Source organism: Chanodichthys erythropterus, chromosome 14 (genome assembly GCF_024489055.1).
Source record: "Chanodichthys erythropterus isolate Z2021 chromosome 14, ASM2448905v1, whole genome shotgun sequence".
In the NCBI taxonomy this organism is placed as follows: domain Eukaryota; kingdom Metazoa; phylum Chordata; class Actinopteri; order Cypriniformes; family Xenocyprididae; genus Chanodichthys; species Chanodichthys erythropterus.
The window spans coordinates 40,034,564-40,056,594 of NC_090234.1; the positions used below are offsets into that span (position 1 = coordinate 40,034,564).

At 40.6% G+C, this 22,031-nt stretch overlaps 1 protein-coding gene across 4 annotated transcripts in view; it reads left to right on the plus strand.

The window, feature by feature from the left end:
* Nucleotides 1-22,031, plus strand: part of nck2a (NCK adaptor protein 2a) — a 75,416-nt gene that overhangs the window by 5,645 nt on the left and 47,740 nt on the right. Inside the window, exons 1-2 of one of the 4 annotated variants that reach the window (XM_067410396.1) lie at nucleotides 6,980-7,221; nucleotides 12,349-12,517. The exons of 1 other annotated variant lie outside the window; for it this stretch is intronic. The gene's annotated coding sequence lies outside the window, so the exon portion shown is untranslated. Of the gene's footprint in view, nucleotides 1-6,979; nucleotides 7,222-10,713; nucleotides 12,518-22,031 lie in introns of those variants that run through there. 2 more of the 4 variants (XM_067410397.1, XM_067410395.1) reach the window with 2 other exon arrangements.

Below are 22,031 nucleotides of genomic sequence, written 5' to 3' on the forward strand. Positions count from 1 at the left end.
CAAAAATTTACCTAGTTTGTTACCTAGCAGATTGATAACTTCTCAGCCAATCTGATTGGATCCTCCTGAGATCGTTGTAAGTGCTTTCCAGTTTTCTGAACAATATGCATCTGGTTGGCCAGTGAACTGAGTCCGGGTGGTCCGTGGACATAAGGATGCACCTCTATCATGTCACTCCATCAGATGCTCCAGCAAGGTGATTGTGTTTTCTCATACTAGCAGATATCAGACCTAATCTTTCTGCTGTCATCACTCGGTGTAATATATATGCGCTCTCTCTCTCTTACACACACACATACATGCACACTCACACTCGTCTTCTTAAAAGTACACAGATGGATCCCTTCTGCTTGGGATGAGCATGATTGATCTGACACAACAGATTCAGCCCTGCTCTTTAGCACCCTATTGCCATGCATACTGAACTGATTATTAATTCATTTTCCAGTCATAAACACCATGTGAAGGGCTTCTTGGGCTGTAATTAAGGGTCGCCTGCTCTTAACTGCATGGCTGGTTTTGAATTTCCTCAGTGAAATGGCCATTCTGCACTGGACAGGGCAGGAGTGTGAAATTCAACACCACCTCTAAGTGCTTCATTGCAGCTCAGAGTGAGCAGCAGATTTGGGCCCTGCTTGCCCCTCTCCCCTGCTGATTCAGAGCCTTCTCCTGCCCTCCCCCTCACTCAGACAGGACTGTGCAGAAGAACAGAACGCAGGCTAAGGTGTAACTAGAAGTCATGGGAATTTGAGTTCCTTTGTCTGATGGCTGACCTGCATGTATTTTAAATAGGGATGCACCTATGGTGATTCAGAGAGAATGGTGATACATTTAGAAAAAATCTGAATCGATCCAGAATCATTTCTCGATTCATGATACATCGATTTATTGTCCCAGCCCTATTATATAGCTGGTGTGCACGAGCTGATGCGAAACACAGAGAGTGGATTGAGCGTGCAGTGGCATAGGGAGCTTGTCAAGTGCACATTCCTTTTTCACAAACATCGGTGGAAAGCTTGTAGTTCGGTCGGATATGGCAATAGAAAATAAAGTAGAACAATGTACTAACGTTAAATGACGGTTCAAATTCATATTAAATTCTTTTAAATTATTAGTTTACTTTCAAATTAAAATTTCCTGGTAATTTACTCACTCCCATGTCATCCAAGATGTCCATGTCCTTCTTTCTTCAGTCGAAAAGAAATGAAGGTTTTTGATGAAAACATTCCAGGATTATTCTCCTAATAGTGGACTTCAATGGCATCGAAATGGTTGAAGGTCAAAATAACAGTTTCAATGCAGCTTCAAAGGGCTTTAAACTAGGGCTGGGTGATATGACCAAAATCTTATATCACAATATGAGTAATTTTATATCACGATAATAATGATATATATTACAATATAGTTATTTTTGCTTTAAAGGTACCATCAAATTGAAAATTGAATTTACCTCGGCATAGTTGAATAACAAGACTTCAGTACATGGAAATGACATACAGTGAGTCTCAAACTCCATTGTTTCCTCCTTCTTATATAAATCTCATTTGTTTAAAAGACCTCCGAAGAACAGGCGAATCTCAACATAACACCGTTACGAAACAGTCGGGGTGTACGCCCCAATATTTGCATATGCCAGCTCATGTTCAAGGCATTACACAAGGGCAGCCAGTATTAACATCTAGATCTGTGCACAGCTGAATCATCAGACTAGGTAAGCAAGCAAGAACAATAGCGAAAAATGACAGATGGAGTTATAATAACTGACATGATCATTGATTACATGATATTTTTAGTGATATTTGTAAATTGTATTTCTAAATGTTTCGTTAGCATGTTGCTAATCTACTGTTAAATGTGGTTAAAGTTACCATAATTTATTACTGTATTCACGGAGACAAGAGCCGTCTCTATTTTCATTTTTAAACACTTGCAGTCTGTATAATTCATAAACACAACTTCAATCTTTATAAATCTCTCCAACAGTGTAGCATTAGCCGTTAACCACGGAGCACAGCCTCAAACTTATTCAGAATCAAATGTAAACATCCAAATAAATACCATACTTACGCATTTAGACATGTTGCATGACGAACACTTTGTAAAGATCCATTTTGAAGGTTATATTAGCTGTGTGAACTTTGTTTATGCAGTGATAGAGTTGAGAGCTCAGGAGGGGGCGGAGAGTGCGCGATTTAAAGGGGCCGCAGCATGAATCGGCGCATTTCTAATTATGCCTCAAAATAGGCAGTTAAAAAAATTAATTAAAAATAATCTATTGGGTATTTTGAGCTGCAACTTCAGACACATTCAGGGGACACCTTAGACTTGTATTACATTTTGTAAAAAAACGTTCGATGTAGGGCTGACCGATATATCGCATGCGATTGTCACACGCATTTAATAGACAGAGCCGTAGTTCACTGACAAGCCATGCAATATTGCGTTCATTATCGAAGGCGATTCATCTGCGATATGAACGCGATATTGCGGGGCTTGTCAGTGAACTACGGCTCTGTCTATTAAATGCCGCTCCATCTGAAAGCAGGTGATGGCGATTTAGCGGCAATCAGGGAACCGGCTTTACTGACAAAATGCGCGTGACAATCACATGCGATATATTGGTCAGCCCTAGTTCGATGGCACCTTTAAATAAGATTATGATATTAAAATTTTTCATTTCATTGAAATCTCATGATTATCATCAATGTCAATATAATTTAAAAAAATGTAAAACTCTCAAGCTTACTGAAGACAAACTGTGATAAAGAAAGAAAACAAACTACAATAGAACAAAGACAGACAAAATATACCTACATGAGAAAACTTCAGGAGCTAGAAAATGTATAAAGCAATCAAAGGTATAAAAAACAATGTATAGTCTTTACTGTGTAAATTAAATATACTTTTATTCTTATTAAAGTTACAAAAGCAAGCAGTGAGAGATTTTCTCTTTTTTTTGATTGATTAACAGGTATATTTGGAACTCGAGCCTTCTCAAATGTACCTTCACTTAAAACATAAATGGCTCTGTTATTTGCAAATACGTGGTCGCTTTGACACATAGGTATGTGTATTTAACCGTTCAAGCCCAATTATACATCAGAAAGCACTTAGTTCAGTCCTCGTGTGCTCTATGAGCAGTGGCTCATGTCGCGCATCTCTCAGACAGCACTGAGAAACAGTCTCTTCAGAGAGCGTGTACATATGCTGAAACGAGTTGTCTTTCACTGCTAATTGCACTTAAACTTTTTAAAATCACTTGTTTTTAAACCTCAATGCTTAAAAACTCATGCAAATTATAAGCTTTTGTGACTGCGCAGCATAGCAACCTCACGCGACAGAGACAATTGTCCAAAATCTCTACCATTTAACAAATTTCTACCGGCTAATCTTGTCTACCAGTATATCGCCCACCCCCTAATTATTGTGCTTAATACACTTTAACATCGAGCATGTCTTTAATTCGCAACCACCTTCTGAGAGAGGCAGGTTTCATGCACGTAGCAGTCAGCACGAGTGCTGCACCGAGTTCCTTTTCAGGATATATTCCGCTTAATAACTCTTTTAACATCAAGCACGTCCCACTCTTTATATTCTCATTCATGCATTTCATCACTCCGAAGTGTAAATAGTGCAATATATTTACATACTATGATATATTCAATATAGCAAAATTGATAGAAATTTAACGATAGAATTTTTTTTTCCGTGGTAACGATACATATCGTCATATCGCACAGCCCTACTTTAAACGATACCAGACGAGGAATAAGGGTTTTATCTAGCAAAACGATCTGTCATTTTTTTTTATTTAAATAAAAATGTATATGCTTTATAAACACAAATGATCGCCTTGCAAGTGCTTCCGCCAGACCGCCTTCCGTATTCTTCAAAAAGCTTACGCTGTATGTCCTACACCTTCCCTATTTAACTTACGAAACGAACGCGGTGCCAGTTCCGTTTTTTCCGTAAGTTGAATAGGGAAGGTGTAGGACATACAGCGTAAGCTTTCTGAAGAATACGGAAGGCGGTCTGGCGGAAGCTAGATATTTTACTTCATAACTTGTTAAATATGGATATTTTTGTGCATAAATGTATTGCTTTGCTTCAGAATGCCTTTATTAACCCCCTGGAGCCTTGTGGAATATGTTTATGATGGATGGATGTGGATGGAAGCACTTTCTTCAGCTCATACTCGTTGATCCCACTCACTGTCATTACAAAGCTCGGATTTTATTAATATTTCTCTGATTGTGTTCATCAGAAAGAAGAAAGTCATATACACCTAGGATGGCTTGAGGGTGAGTAAAGCTTGGAGTTTCATTTGAAAGTCAACTAATCCTTTAATCAGCAGAAATTCTTGTATATCACGTGTTTTAGCAGCCAGAACATGGATAGATGTGTTGAAATAAATGTTGACCATTGCCAGATGTTGGAGACAGTGAGGTTAATTTTCTGTGAGTAGGTGACCAGGCACTGTGTGGGGATATCTGTGACTGCTTCAGAGCTCCACAGCCCAAGGCCTGAGCATTCACAGTCAGCCTCTGAGATAAAGGTCATGACCACAAATTTGTGCTGTCAACCACATAGAAGAAGAGACAGGAGATTGAGCTAGAGGGAGGGTGAGAGATAGAAGGAAAGGAGGAAAAAAGAGAGAGGAAGCAGGGGAGTTCACATGAGAAACTCACACACAAAACAAAGATGTACCAGTGGGAAGTTGAGCTTTATGTGCTTTCACTGTCAAGTCTTGAATCTGTTTGTTCAATGTTTGCTGCTTTGTTTTGTCAGAGGGTTTGTTTGGAGCAGCGTTGGTGGCTGTTGCTCCAGTTAATTTAATTAACTTGATTTTCTGCTTGTTTGAATCCAATTGTGTTTGGCATCTCCTAATAAACAGTTGTGTTTTTCTCGGTGTTGTTGCTGAGGTCCTGTTAGGTCTTTTTAGGGTTGGCAAGCCTTTTTGTCTCACCAAGACTTCATTTATTTGATTAAATAGTATTACAATTGAAAATGAAAGTTTTCTATTTGAATATATTTTAAACACATTTTTCCTGTGATGGAAAACCTGAATTTTCTGCAGCCATTACACTGGTCTTCAGTGTCACATAATTCATAGGCACCCGCTCCCCATATTTTATTTTTTTTTTGGTAGGCGCTAAATATAAAGATAGAATTGCATTTATTATGACCCCCTGGGACCCGGTGTGAGATCCATCAATCAGAGAGTTTCCCAAATCTCAATCAAATTCTTGATTGGTTAAAATTAATGGAAAGTATCTCTCATGTTTTCCCTTGGAAGCTTGGCCGATTGGAGACTATGATATCATCCATCAGATATCATTCTAATATGCTGATTTTCTGCTCAAGAAACGTTTTTTATTATCAATGTTGAAAGGTTGTGCTGCTGTTAATATTTTTGTGGAAACCGTGATACATTTTTCAGGTTTTCGTTTGAATAGAAAGTTCAATAGAACAGCATTTACTTAAAATAGAAGACTTTTTAAACATTATAAATGCCTTTACTGTTACTTTTTAAAACAACTTTGAGTCTATTAGTTGCCTGAAAGAAAAGAAAATTATTTCCTTTATGGCACTTTCATACTCAGAAATTATGAGCAAAGGAGCAGGCATGGAACTAGCCCATCTATACAGGCATTATTAATAATGGCCAAATAAAAAGCTTATTAAAGGTGCCATCGAACGTTTTTTTTTACAAGATGTAATATAAGTCTAAGGTGTCCCCTGAATGTGTCTGTGAAGTTTCAGCTTAAAATACCACATAGATTTTTTTAAATAATTTTTTTAACTGCCTATTTTGGGGCATCATTAACTATGCACAGATTCAGGGGCTGCTGGCCCTTTAATTCTCGTGCTCCCTGCCCATCGAGCTCGCGACTCTATAATACAGTGCATTTATAAAGTTCACACAGATAATATAACCCTCAAATGGATCTTTACAAGATGTTCGTCATGTATGCTGCATGCATGCTTCGGGTCATGTGAGTATAGTATTTATTTGGATGTTTACATTTGATTCTGAATGAGTTTGATAGTACTCCGTGGCTAAAGCTAACATTACACACTGTTGGAGAGATTTATAAAGAATGAAGTTGTGTTTATGAATTATACAGACTGCAAGTGTTTAAAAATGAAAATAGCGACGGCTCTTGTCTCCGTGAATACAGTAAGAAACGATGGTAACTTTAACCAACAGTAGCCTACATTAGCAACATGCTAATGAAACATTTATAAAGACAATTTACAAATATCACTAAAAATATCATGTTATCATGGATCATGTCAGTTATTATTGCTCCATCTGCCATTTTTCGCTATTGTCCTTGCTTGCTTACCTAGTCTGACGATTCAGCTGTGCACATCCAGACGTTCTGCCCTTGTCTAATGCCATTCATAATGTTGGGAACATGAGCTGGCATATGCAAATATTGGGGGCGTACACCCCAAATGTTACGTAACAGTCGGTGTTATGTTGAGATTCGCCTGTTCTTTGAAGGTCTTTTAAACAAATTTGATTTATATAAGAAGGAGGAAACAATGGAGTTTGAAACTCACTGTATGTCATTTCCATGTACTGAACTCTTGTTATTTAACTATGCCAATATAAATTCAATTTTTAATTCTAGGGCACCTTTAAAAATCATTACAAATAATGAATATATCATTAATATCTAATATCTGCTGTAGCTCAGTCCTGTTCCCTATACAATAAACGCACTCATGCATATTAAGAAAACCATAGCAAACTTTCTGAGGATGCCTGAATCCCTTCTTGGAAGGCAGACATATATACATCATAATGTGAATTTGATACCCGGAGTCTTTCCTTATCTTCCCTATTCTTTTAGTTCAGGGAACGGATGTAGAGTAGGACGCGTTAAGCTGTATTTACATCAAGAGTTACGTGATCCTATAGCTATTTTCCAACTCCGGACCTGTTCTCTCTCGTAAGTGAACTTTGAACATGGGTGAGGTTGTACTTCTGCAGTGCCACGGTTTCTGTGAAATTTCTCCTCCAGTAGTTCTTTTGTAAGACAATACTGCTTGAACTCTTACCCAATTTCTTAGAAACTGTGACGGAGCCTGATAGACAATCCCATTATCTCTTCTTTTATCTTACTTTCTCTTTTCTTCAGTTTTTTTTTCTCCACAGTTTGCCCCCTTTTCTTTTTCTTCTGGGAGTAATAATCTGCGAGGTCACTCATGGTAAGAGACGGTGCTTTTTAAAGCTTAACATTGTGACCCCAGCAGTAGAATTTAGATGTACATTTTCAATGCTTTTCGATGCCTCTATTATGTTTAGTTGACTGCTTTTAATTTAAAAAACAAATCCGGGTACATGACCCGTTTAGTTGTGTCTGTTGGCATGAAATCTGGTCCACTTTGCAGCTTATTCTGCAAATCACTAATTTAGACTCAAACCATACACAGTTGCCTTTGACTTTATGTGCTTTATTTATATAAAATGGGAAAATCTGCACTGTAAAAATTATCATAATTTTAATGTTTAAAGACTTTAAAAATGCTACAGTAAAAACCTTGAAACAGTGAACAGTGTTTCCTTACTATATACAGTGAAAAACTAATGAACTAATGGGACATTTAATGTAATTTAACAGTAAAAAGGCTGTAAAATGTAGTTTTTTTTTTTTTTTAAATGAATCTTATAATTTTCAGTGAAAGGCTTTAAACTGACATTCCCAGAATTTCTTGCGTAACACTTCAGTTGATGTTTTTTTTTTTTTTTTTTTTTTTTTTTTTTTTACATTTAAATAATTGTTTCATCTTAGTTTTTTTCTTATCACTTATGTACATTAGGGGTTTATGTTACATCTTATGTTATTAAATCAATGTTTATTGCATAATTTTAGTGTCATGCGTGTTACCATGACTGTGTTTTGTATTTGTGTGCGTGACACTGTATGCATCTTCTATATTTTAGTATTTGCGTCAGATTGTTGAAAAGCAACTTGTGATGATCTTGGATTCATCATGTGGCTTTTTCATTACCACATGTTTTATTGTGGTTGTCATTATATTATATTGTCACAATCACAGTCAGTTCCTGTCACTTCCTGGACTACATTCCCCATAATCCTCTCTGCCAATCACCTGCACTCACTCCACCAATCACTACACTAATCACCACATCCAGCTGCCATGCATTACCTGGACCATAAAAGACTCACACACTCATCACCTGATCGCGAAGTCTTGTTGTCACTTGTGTCACATTTCTGAGCGTTTCCTTGTATCCTGTTTGCCTGTCTGTGATTGATTTTGCCTGATTCCTGTTTTACGACCCATTGCTGCCTGCCTCGATCCTTGCCTGTACCCTGACTACGACTCTGCCTGTTCCTTATTGCTCCTGTTTGTTCCTGTTTGACCCTGCCTGAACGACCACGCTCACTTCTAATAAAACGCTGCAGTTGGATCTTACTCTGAGTCCTGCCTTCGTTACAGAAGACTTCGCCATCTACGATCCAGCAGCTTCCACAAGCGTTTCCAGCCTCAACATGGACCCAGCTATACGTCTCATCCGCCTTCGTCAAGGTAATAGTACCCTGGAGGACCACATTCAGAAGTTTCTGGATATTGCCTATTATGCAGACTGGCCTGACTGTGCACTTATAGACTTTTTCTGCGATGGCATTAATCAACCCCTCCAGGATAAACTTAGACAAGAGGGACCGCGTTCATCACTTACTTGCTTTCTGGATTATGCATTATTGACTGTTGGTTCTCTGTTTACTGTGGGGGTCGCGGAGGAATGCGACACCATGGTAGATCATGTAATGGCCGCCTCGCCAGATGACACTCACAAAATGGCGGTCACCACAATAACAACACCAAGTCAAGTCAGCACTGATCGCCCAGAGCAACGTCACGCCTTCGCTGATCGCCCAGAGCAACGTCACGCCTTCGCTGATCGCCCAGAGCAACGTCACGCCTTCGCTGATCGCCCAGAGCAAAGTCACGTCGCCGCTGATCACCCAGAGTCACGTCAGGTCTCTAGATCAGTCCGGGAGCGGAGAGTGTTGCGTTCCAGTGTGACCGATCCACCGTTGATTTCAGTCCGAGCAGCTGGCATTCCCAAGTCTCCGTCGGCCGCTTCGCTCTCAAGCCCGGTGGCCGCTTCGCTCTCAAACCCGGTGGCCGCTTCGCACTCAAGCCAGCCGGCCGCTTCGCACTCAAGCCCGCCGGCCGCTTCGCACTCAAGCCCGCCGGCCGCTTCGCACTCAAGCCCGCCGGCCGCTTCGCACTCAAGCCCGCCGGCCGCTTCGCACTCAAGCCCGCCGGCCGCTTCGCACTCAAGCCCGCCGGCCGCTTCGCACTCAAGCCCGCCGGCCGCTTCGCACTCAAGCCCGCCGGCCGCTTCGCACTCAAGCCCGCCGGCCGCAACGCTCTCAAGCTCGCCGGTTTCAGCGCTCTCAAGCTCGCCGGTTTCAGCGCTCTCAAGCTCGCCGGTTTCAGCGCTCTCAAGCTCGCCGGTTTCAGCGCTCTCAAGCTCGCCGGTTTCAGCGCTCTCAAGCTCGCCGGTTTCAGCGCTCTCAAGCTCGCCGGTTTCAGCGCTCTCAAGCTCGCCGGTTTCAGCGCTCTCAAGCTCGCCGGTTTCAGCGCTCTCAAGCTCGCCGGTTTCAGCGCTCTCAAGCTCGCCGGTTTCAGCGCTCTCAAGCTCGCCGGTTTCAACGCTCTCAAGCTCGCCGGTTTCAACGCTCTCAAGCTCGCCGGTTTCAACGCTCTCAAGCTCGCCGGTTGCTATGGACTCTCGTTCGCCTATTGCAGTGGACTTAAGCACCCTGGACGCGATGGACGAAATGGCTGCTTTGCCAGTGCCCACGGGCAAGATGGCCGCCCCTGCGGTGCTCAAGGATGCAGGGGTTGTTTCAGCCATTGAGTCCGCTCCAGCCAGTGAGTCCGCTCCAGCACAGCCTGCTCTCCTGGTCAGTCCTGTCTTGGCCCAGAGGGCTGTTCTCACCTTTTATGTCTTGGCTGTCCTACGTGCTTTGAGGAACTCAAGCTCTATTGCCGTCCCGGAGCAGCCCGAGCCCGCTGCCGTCCCGGAGCAGCCCGAGCCCGCTGCCGTCCCGGAGCAGCCCGAGCCCGCTGCCGTCCCGGAGCAGCCCGAGCCCGCTGCCGTCCCGGAGCAGCCCGAGCCCGCTGCCGTCCCGGAGCAGCCCGAGCCCGCTGCCGTCCCGGAGCAGCCCGAGCCCGCTGCCGTCCCGGAGCAGCCCGAGCCCGCTGCCGTCTCGGAGCTGTCTGCTCTCCTTGATACGGCCACGGAGGCCGTCACCGAGCTGGCCGCTCACCCTGATACGTCTGCCCTGCTGCCGACGCCACCCAAACTCCTTGCCCACGAGCCCGCTACGGACCCCGCTGAAATCCCCAAGAACTTTTTTGGGGGGGGCAGTATACCTAGGGGTGGGGAGCTTGTGGGAGGGGACCCTGCTCGGCCACTGCCGTCATCGGCCTTTGAACTATTCTGGCCATTTATGGACCCTGACCCGCCGTGGTCACCCAAGCCGCCTGACCTGCCGTGGTCACCCAAGCCGCCTGACCTGCCGTGGTCACCCAAGCCGCCTGACCTGCCGTGGTCACCCAAGCCGCCTGACCTGCCGTGGTCACCCAAGCCGCCTGACCTGCCGTGGTCACCCAAGCCGCCTGACCTGCCGTGGTCACCCAAGCCGCCTGACCTGCCGTGGCTACCCAGGCCACCTTACCTGCCGTGGCCGCCCGAGCCACCTGACCCGCCGTGGCTTTCCGACACTCCGGACTCGCCATGGTTGCCCGAGTTCCTGGACCTGCATTGGGGACCCCGTTCCTGTCTGCATGCAGGTCTCCAATGCACCCACCCTCCCTCCCTAGCTGTTCCTTTTACGCCGCGAGGACGCGCCTTCCGGGAGGGGGGCGTTATGTCACAATCACAGTCAGTTCCTGTCACTTCCTGGACTACATTCCCCATAATCCTCTCTGCCAATCACCTGCACTCACTCCACCAATCACTACACTAATCACCACATCCAGCTGCCATGCATTACCTGGACCATAAAAGACTCACACACTCATCACCTGATCGCGAAGTCTTGTTGTCACTTGTGTCACATTTCTGAGCGTTTCCTTGTATCCTGTTTGCCTGTCTGTGATTGATTTTGCCTGATTCCTGTTTTACGACCCATTGCTGCCTGCCTCGATCCTTGCCTGTACCCTGACTACGACTCTGCCTGTTCCTTATTGCTCCTGTTTGTTCCTGTTTGACCCTGCCTGAACGACCACGCTCACTTCTAATAAAACGCTGCAGTTGGATCTTACTTTGAGTCCTGCCTTCGTTACATATATATTATATTATAAATTTACTTTCAATTTAAGTTCAGTCTGTAAAACCTAAAATGTTGCTACCATATTTTTACTGTAAAGTTCTGTCATCCACAGGTGCCTTTTTTTTCTCTGTACATTTCAGAGATTTTTCAAACAAACTTTGATTATTAATGATTTAACCTTGCAAAGGTTGTCAAATGTTGCCTTGTTTTTCCACAGAAGCCCTGCTAGACAGGGATTAGATACCAGATAATTCAGGCAGTTCCTGCCATTTTTGTCTGCAATATGCATCTATAAGTGTGCTGTAGAGCGGTCCGTAAGTGTGCTGTAGAATGTCTGGAGATGTGTGTGTCGGATCTAAGTTAAACTGTTAAGACCCTTTGTTCATGTCCCATTTGTGGACCCCATGAGCCCACCGCTTTGTGTTATTACCCCTGCACTGAGTCCACTGGCCCTGCCCTGGTTATGCTGCAGTGTGAATTGCATGTCAGCTGACTGTGCAAAATGTGAGAAACACACATGCTTTGCCTCTCACTCTTTCATGGAAGCACATTAAGGTATTTGCTGATGAAGCTATGTTGTGTGTTTGTTGGACCGATGCCAGGGGTGCTTGGGCCATTGCCTCTAGGCATGGGTCAGGGTAGTCAACTAGTTGTCGTCCATCAACCGGTCGACTAAAGAGGATAAAAGAGATTTGAGTCTTTTGCTTTTAGACAGTTAGCATGGTATAAAAAACACTCTGAAAGCCTTCAAAGGACCACTTTTGTACAGATTCACTGAAATAAAAAGATTTTTCCTTTTCTTTATCATGGACTATGTCATTGACCATGTAGTTTTGCACATCCATAATTGCCTCACACTCTGGCCTGGCCTTCCGCCTCAAATGGAGAATCCAGCTTGGTCGTTGTTGGTGGGAATTTTCCTTGATTTTCTACAAGGGGAAAAATACATGCATCAGTGCTTTTTTTTTTTTTTTTTTAAGATTTATGATGAGAAGTTTTCCTATGGTGTCTTTAGATGTGTTTTCAGACAGCTTTGAATTGCAGTTCTAGCCTTGGAGATTAAACACCAAAGCATCAGTTGGCAAACCTGGAACTGTTCGGCTGTGAATGCGAGCATGGGCCGCAGCTTTGATGGATGTAACAGATTGGATGCCGAGGGGTTAATCTCTGTGAACCTCAATGCAGTAAGTATAAATGAGAATGGAAAAAATGAGTATGAATGGCAGAGAGACAAGCAACAGGAACGACCTGACCTGAACTTGCACTGCGGAGACGAGAGTCTTGGGCTGTTGCCAACTCTCCTGTTTGTTTTGTGTGACTGGAGCCTGGGCGGTGTGGTATGTTAGCATATTATTTATTTGTACATGTGCTCACACATACACGGTTACAAACCTAAGAGCTTAATAAAACAAACTCGCTCAAATTACTTCCTTATAACTATTAGCATTGTGTTAAGGGTGTGGACAAGCACGGGTTAATGAGTAAAGCTTTTATGGCCCATGCACACTCAGTCATACTGTCATTATTATTAAGCGGTGCGCTTAAAAGGGCTTGGCTTTTGTATTAGCTTTTTAGTTTGGAAGAGACTACCTTTTCTAATCTAACCTTTCAGACATTTAGCCAACCACTAACCATGATAATGCATTGTTCGCACCATCTACAGGAAATTTTGATACAACATTCATGCATACCATTGCATATTCATGTACCATAGGTTACATATTTCGTGCACACAAATGCATAATGCAGTTTGTCCTAAACATGAGACACCCTTAATATTAAGGGCTTTAAAAACAGCCCAACTCATAAGATTAAGATATAGTTTACAGCAGCTTGCCTTGTCAGATGCTATGAGTCTGACAGATACGTGTGCTGACAGATACTTGCGCTGTTTAATGCATTTGTGATGTGGCACATAACTTACATTTTACCGGTTTATTCTCCATCTGTAAATGTTAGAAAGTCATACAAATATTTCCATTTTCCTGTCAGGAGTGGACAAGCCTTCTGCTAGCGAATCTCCTCTAAACTTCATAGACTTCCGTGAACGAGCGCCGCAGAGTCAATCTTTTAATCTATGCTTTTTCAGTTGATGAATAAACAATTTAGGGTACCTCCCATCCAATAAATCACTTCTGATATGAAACAAAGCCTCAGCTTTTAAATTCTGTCAATTTTACTACAAAATTTAAACAATAAATACTATTTTGCCAGTCTTTAATGTTGCGTGACAGATTGCTGTAGCGCCTCAGTTCAAGCGAAGCGGCAGCGTGGAGCGCACATGAACTGATCATCTCTTCTGCTTTACTATTAGTCAGTTATTATTGCTCCATCTGCCATTTTTGCTTTTGTCCTTTCTTGCTTACCTGCATAAAGTCTGTTGATTCGGCTGTGCACAGATCCAGACGTTAATACTGGCTTGTCTAGTGCCTTGATCATGGGCTGGTATATGCAAAAGTTGGGGGCGTACATATTAATGATCCCGACTGTTGCTTCACAGTTGGTGTTATGTTGAGATTCGCCTGTTCTTCAGAGGTCTTTTGCACAAATCCAATTTACATAAGAAGGAGGAAACAATGGTGATTGAGACTCACTGTATGTCATTTCCATGTACAGAACTGTAATTATTTAACTATGCCAAGGTAAATTCAATTTTCAATTCTAGGGCACCTTTAATGTTTGTTTACAATTCCATTTGTACTTGAGTGTTGATTAATAAATAAATTTTAATTAATTAATGAGTATTAAACTTTATTGTCTGTTTTGCTTTTTGGCTAAATAAAAACTTTAATTTTGTTTTTTTCTGGTAAAAAAAAAAAAAAAAATCATTTTGGTGCATCACTAGTATGCATATGTATAAAGTCCATAGCTGCAAGATTTTTTTTTTTATTGTTGACATCAGGGTAGGTCCACACCATACAGTAAATGTACCAAAGGATACAAAACTGTCAATTTGAAGAAGATCTTGTGGTCTCCAATAAAATCTGTGTACAAAATATACATTACATATAATTATATATAATTACATGATGCAATTTTCTTGAGGCTGCAGTACTATCATCACAAACAACAGTACCATTAATATCAAACTGCATAAGTTCCAGGTTTTACTCCATACATTTTACTCCAATTAAGAAGAGTTTATAAGAACATTCCAATATTTCATCCTATAATTTGGAGACCATTGACCTTTTGTTCATTTTGAGTGAAAACTTCATGAAGCAGATGGAGAGCCAGTTTGGTTCCCAGAGGTGAAATATTTTGTACTGCGATTTGATAGAGCAAAGAAACTGAACTGATTTTCAGGCTGCATCATTAGACTTGTTTGCAGGAAAGAATCCTCTTTGCATTTCACAAACTTTCTTTTTTCAATTGCTGTCCATCACATTCTGTAAGCCATTTCTGAAATGCATCCCTCTGTTTACAGAGGAAATGATGTGCACTCTGACCCAACCATTTCCTGTACAAGAGCATGTTTGTCCATTTGGTTGAGTGTCACATTCCTGTGCTGTTATTATTTCCCCAGCTCTTTACTTTACTTTTTTTTTTTTTTTTTGCATTATGCTGTCAGAGTGAGTCCAAAATGAACACTCTGCAGATGCAAATAAATGCTTTGGCAATTTAGTGCAACATAATTCGTACTTTACATGGAACTGTCAAAATGATCTCAATTATTGCTTATAGTCTAATCCTCAAGTGATTGAAATCAAAGACATACAAACCATCAACTAAAAAACATCTGTAATGGATTGAATGTCTTCTAACAGAGAGACTGAGAATAGACTTAGACTAGCTTGCATATGATGCTATGACTTGGTGAGCTGCACTTTCTGACACATATACAAGGAAAAAAGGGCAAAACAATTAAATTGCCAAAAAGTACTACAATACACTACACTATGTAATGGCAAAGCTGAATTTTCAGCAGCCATTACTCAATTCTTCAGTAGCCATGTTTCCATCCATCTATTTTGATGTACATTTTGGGATATCACATTCGAAAAAATGCTAGATGAAAATGTCAAAGAAAAAAAAGTGCATAAAAAACGTATCCACTTAATTGAGGCAGGTAAAGTTTTTATCCAGTAAGACATGCGCAAAAACTACAGTGGAAACGCATTTGCCGAACAAATTGCTCGACGTGCAACAAAAAAACTCTCGTGACTTTGCCTCAGTGGATGAGACTGGATAACTGGACTGGCCAGAATTGCACAGCATCTCAAATGTTGTTTTATGTATATGTATATATTTACAAACACCAGGCATGACTGCGTATATTGTTTCGTCTGTGTGTCTTTTATGATGTAGGAAAAAAAGAGCCACAGTTTCAACCCTGAGTGCAGGAACTCACAGTTTTATTACAGATATTTTGTACCAGTTTCCCAGGAAGTGACGATTTTGTTCTCTTAAACACATGGGATGGAAAGAAAAAGTGCCACTTAAGCCGAGTTCAGACTGCATTATTTTCAAAGTAGTCGGGTCACTGTTCTTTTCACACTGCATGGCTATCTTAGCCAGAATTCAGTCACTGCTGTGTTCAAACTGCACAATGGATCGGCGACAGAAGGTTTCAAACTGCATGACTTTTTAATAAGAAGAATCGCCGACAACTCTGTCTGGCACGCATACTATGTTTCACAACCAAACACACACGAGATGTGACAAGGAAACAACGCGATATAAACTGCCTGTGCGCTGATTTGCAGCGAAAACAAGAAAAAGAAAAGAAGAATATGGAGGAGGAAATGGTTGGGGAGATGCGAGGAACAAGGATTGTGTGTTTTGCAATAAGAGTTTGAGGTAAATGTTAACCTTTTCAACGTGCTGCTTTTGCGGATGGTCAAGCAAATGTTTGTGCTTTGTTTCTGTTTGATAGAATTGTAATGTTTATCTGAAACGAAGCCATGCTTGCTGATATTGTGGTCTATAACTCCTCCTTGAACTCCCCGCTGCTCTGTATCTTGCTCTCTTATTGGCTGTCAGTCATCGACGATGTAGTTTTCAGTCAGAACACTTTTCACACAGCAGGATTTTGAATCGCTGTCAGGTCCAGATATTTAGCATGCCAAATATCTCACAGGCGTCGGCGACTCGTCGGCGATTCTCTCAGATCACGTCTTTGCTCATTCACACTGCGTGATTGTCACTTGCGTGAACGAGCACCGATTTGCTTGTGATTTCGGACATTTGTCGGCGATTTCTCAAAACCTGTCGGCGAGCCAAAATCGGGGCTAAAATCGTGCAGTTTGAACTCGGCTTTACTGAAATGTATCATATCTCATAATTAGAGCTGCGTTTAAAAATACCAGTTTCTCGATTTTAATCATTTTGAAGAATCTATATCAATTCTTAAATCCCAAGAATCAATTTTTAAGTCTATGCTGTTTCAGTTGATGAATGAACAATTAAGGGTACCTCCCATTCAATAAATCACAATAAGTTTTGTGCTTTGTTACTTCTGATATGAAACAAAGCCTCAGTTTTCAAATGATAAATACTGTTTTGGCACTCTTTAATGTGGCGTGACAGATCACTGTAGCTCCTGAGTTCAAGCGCACATGAACTGATCATCTCTTCCGCTTTACTGCTAGTTACAGTATGAAATGAACATGAATGAACATCAGAAGGTATGTTGGAAAAAAGAGCCACAGTTTGAACCCCGATTGCATGAACTCACATTTTTATTACAGATACTGTATTTTGCGCCACTTTCCCAGGAAGTAACGATTTTGTTCTCTTAAACACATGGGACGTAAACGGCCCTTTTTATTCACATATGTTTTATGCGAAATTCCAATTTTGCGCATAAGTTAAATTTGCAACTTTGGATGGAAACATATCTAGTGTCACATGATCCTTCAGAAATAATTCTAATGTTCTGATTTGCAGCTTAAGAAACATTTTTTATTATCAGTGTTGAAAACAGCTGTGCTGCCTAATATATTTTCATGGTGATACATTTCTTTCATGAATCATTTTTGAACAGAAAGTTCAAAATTTTATCATTTGTAACATTAAAAATGTCTTTACTGTCACTTTTGTTCAATTTGATCTGTCATTGTTGAATAAACGTATTATTTCTTCAAAAATCATTTTAAAAATGTATTTATTTATTTAAATGAAAATGCAAAATAAAGTTTCATGGCTGGTAAAATTTCCTAGTTCACTCACTATGTGCGGAGGTGCGGAGTGTTTTAAAACTGAAGAGGTGGTTCTAACTTTATTGAAAGCACCCTGAATGAGGGTTTTGTGTTAAGTTAATAAACTGAAACGCATACATTAAGTTGTAGGCTAACTTAATGTTGAGCAAATGTTGAGCGTCACCTGGGTTTGAGTCATCTGCATGCTAACAATGGTGGGCTCTTTACGGATCTCCTGGTGGGCTAATTGGATGACACATTAATTGCTTGAGCCGGTACTCAGTGAAGTGGAATGGTAATTATTGGGTGCTGCTTCTAATAAAAAGACTCCCTCAACCATCACAGACATTTGGTTGGCAAAGGGTTTTTATATAGAGATTTTTGCATTACTGGCTTATTAGGCAATGGGAATAGAGGCCTGTGACAGCTGCAATGCTCCCCCAAGCTAAGCGGGAAATTTTGAGGGGGACACAGCGAACAATCATAGCGTGAGTGTCCTCTCTGCCCTAAAACCTCTCGGGCCAAACCAGATGAGTGTGTAATTGAAGTTCTGTTTCATTGCCTAAGCCATTGCTGTGCTGAGTTGATGTCAACAGAAGAGGACATGCAGTGAACAGAGGGATGTGAGAATACTTATTAGTGCTCTGTGCTCCAAAATCCCACAATCCTGTCCCTTGCCAGCCCTTGTTTAGTTGGCACATGGCTTTACAATGACATCATCTGCGGGAAGATAAAGATGGAAATTGAGACCCAGAAGGAGAGCCAACATAAGCCAAGGACAGACTCTCAGTAGTACATATTGATAGACTGAGATAGTGAGGGATGAGTGTGGATGAATGTCTCTGCCGGGCTCTAGACTGCAACGAAAATGGTAGCATAAGTGCCAATAGGTGGTGACAACAATTTGGATATAAATTTCATTCAGATGATCTTTTACTGTCGTCTTATCACACGCAAAGTTATTCTTTTAAACACTATTAATTACTATTAACACTGTTAAAAGTAAGCAAATCTCAAAATGAATATCCATTATTCATACTGTTCTTTTATAAATCTTATAAATCTTTATTTATAAATAAATCAGAGGTTGTGCTAAAAGTTGTTTAGTTACACTAGTTGATCTTTAGAGTGTGTATCCATGTTTCCTTCACCAATATTCTGCAACTTTCATGTTCAATGAACACATTGCGACTGCGAGTCATTTGATTTGTTAACAAATGACTCTTATGAAACATTCAGAGCTGTTACTGAGTTCACAGCTGTCTGTACCATGAGTCATTTTCCCGGTATGTTTGCTTTAGAAAATAAAGCAAGACATATTATACCTAATATTTAAGGCTGATTATTTTTTTCAATCGAATAATCTATTGATTTTCCTCGATTAGTCTACCTTTTTTGAAAATCTTTTAAAGGTGCCATCGAACATGTTTTTACAAGATGTAATATAAGTCTTAGGTGTCCCCTGAATGTGTCTGTGAAGTCTCAGCTCAAAATACCCCATAGATTTTTTGAATACATTTTTTTTTAACTGCCTATTTTGGGGCATAATTAGAAATGCACAGATTCAGGCTGCGGCCCCTTTAATTCCTCACGCTACCCGCCCCAGGAGCTTGCGCTTGTTTTAAACAGCATAAACAAAGTTCACACAGCTAATATAACCCTCAAAATGGATCTTTACAAAGTGTTCGTCATGCATACTGCATGCATACATCAGATCGTGTGAGTATGGTATTTATTTGGATGTTTACATTTGATTCTGAATGAGTTTGATGGTGCTCCGTGGCTAACTGGCTAAAGCTAACATTACACACTGTTGGAGAGATTTATAAAGAATGAAGTTGTGTTTATGAATTATACAGACTGCAAGTGTTTAAAAATGAAAATAGCGACGGCTCTTGTCTCCGTGAATACAGAAATAAATTATGGTAACTTTAACCACATTTAATAGTACATTAGCAACATGCTAACAAAACATTTAGAAAGACAATATACAAATATCATTAAAAATATGATATCAAGAACCATGTCAGTTATTATTGCTCCATCTGCCATTTTTCGCTATTGTTCATTAATCGCAGCAGCAGTGTCTGTTATTAAAGGGTTGAATAAGAAGCTTTGCACTGAATCACTTGCGAACAGCCAACTTTATCGAGAGATTATACTGGCAGACAGGGCTTGACCTTAACACCCGCCAAATGCGGGTGGATTTCAGCAGTGGCGTGGAAAGCAGTCACTCCTACTAGCCACTTTGGTGGGTTGAATTTTATATAATATACATTTTTCAATTGTAATCTTTTTATTAGCCTATTTCAATTTTTTCCCCATGGTATCGATGTCAAAATTGTGGCCAGTGAAAATGCTGAGTGACTTTGGAAAACCACTAGCCACAGTGGATGATGAGCAATAAAAGTTAATGTCAAGTCCTGCTGGCAGATAAAAAAAAAGCTGCGTTGTAGAAGCTGGTGGCTCCCTAGTCATTTATTTAAGTTTGCAGCCCTGTTCTGGATTTTGAGTGATGGATGGAAAGGTAGATGGATAGGTGGAGGTAGAGGGAGGTGCAGGAAGGCTTTTTTTTTTTTTTTTTTGCTGTCTCAGCCGTAAGTGCTGTTTTGACTCGGCATGACATATGCTGTGCATGGACACGCTGCCAGGCTTTGCCCTTCAGGAGCCCAGAACACGATCTGCTCTAAGCAAAAAAACTTCCTGTCTTTCCTCTGGACCCTAACCTCGCTCTCCAGAACTGCCTGCTCTGTCACGATAACAGATAGAGGTTACGTAATGACCCACCACCCTTTTAAGCTCGTCCCCCGTCAGGCAGCATGGAAGGGCCATAGTGACACTAACACACTGTTGCATTGTGGGATGCGGTAGTCCCCTGCCAGAATCTGTGACTTAGCCTTTTCTCTGCCACTGTGCTAGATGCACTGCCAATGCGCTGACCTTCAAGCATCAGTTAGGCGAAATCATTAACCTTTGCCCTTCGCCCTAAAAGCCCCATCATTTTTCCATATTCAGCCGTAGGAAGGGAAAAGGCGTGCTAATTTACCAAAAATGGTACTTCTGTAACATCAAACGCTTGTGATCTTAAAGTGTAGCGCTCTGTATGGCCAAAATGAATAGTTGACAGTGTCAACAATAAAAATAATAAACAATTTATACATAATAATTTTAGTTGAATAGTTTTTACAGGGGCTGTTTTGTTTAGTTTTGAAATTGATAAAAAGCATAATTTTTCTAAAGCCAAGCTATTCCTTACTATTATTAGTATTTAAATATTGTTTATTATATTATATTATATCCAAAAATATTGATATTTTGATATGTATCGATACTGAAATATCTGAAATGGTTCCAAATACTCCTTTTCTGCAGTATTGATACACTGATTCCAGCTGCGTTTTCTCACTCTCTCTTCTCGGCGAATTGACACACACCCGCCTCTTCTCACTCACTCGTCTCATTCTCTCTGGTTGAATAGTGCTTGTATTGCGCATAATTTTAATCATTCCCACAGGTTTCGCGCTCACACCAAAAACGTGTGCACCACTTATCTATAGGGGCTTTCGCACTGAATAGTTCTAGGAACTAGCCACTTGGATAGTTCCCCGGGAACTAATTTTTCCTTAATGGTAAAAACTGGTGTATGGAAGACGCCATGATCTGAGCTGTGTTTGTTGTGTGTCGTGGGTTTTCATGATAACAGAGATGGAATGTAAACATATAATTTACGCAACTGAAAGAGCAAAAATTGCAAAAATCTCCTATGGCAACTTTCAGTATCGAGGTGGAGAAAAGAACACGCAACCATGCAGACAACAGGTGAATGCCGTTATCGCTGTTTTCCTCGGTTGTGAAGTAAATATGTTTACACAGCTTTTTAAAAAATGCCCTGTGCCTGTGTTTGACATGCGTTTGACCAATCAACTGCACTCACGTCACTGATAGTTCCTATAGTGCTGATTTAGACCCTACTGTGAAGTAGCAGTAGGGTTGCAAAAGAGGGCGGAAAGTTTCTGGTAAATTTCCGGAAACTTTCCATGGGAACTTAGCCTGGGGAATTTTGGAAATATTCCAATTTGAAAACCTAACAGGAATTTATGGGAATTAATTTGAAATTTTGGGAACTTATATAAATTTATAATATTTATATAAAATGTATCATATAAAAACATAAATATAAATATTTTTGTTTGGTCATAACATGAAATAAGTTATTTATTTAGCATTCAATGAATTCTAATTTAGTAAATATGTAAAAAAATTTTTTTTTTTATTGCAGCAATTATGTTATTTATTTCAGTGTCACATGATTCTTCAGAAATCATTTTAATATGCTGATTTGATTCGTTATTATCAATGTTGGAAACAGTTGTGCTGCTTAATATTTTTTTGAACCTGTGATATTTTTTTTTCAGGATTCATTGATGATACATTGATCACTTTTTTATCAATTTCACACGTCCTTGCTGAATAAAGCAAATATTATTTAATAGAAATACTTTTTTTTTTAAAGAAAGAAAGAAAAAAATACTGACCCCAAAATTTTGAACGATAGTGT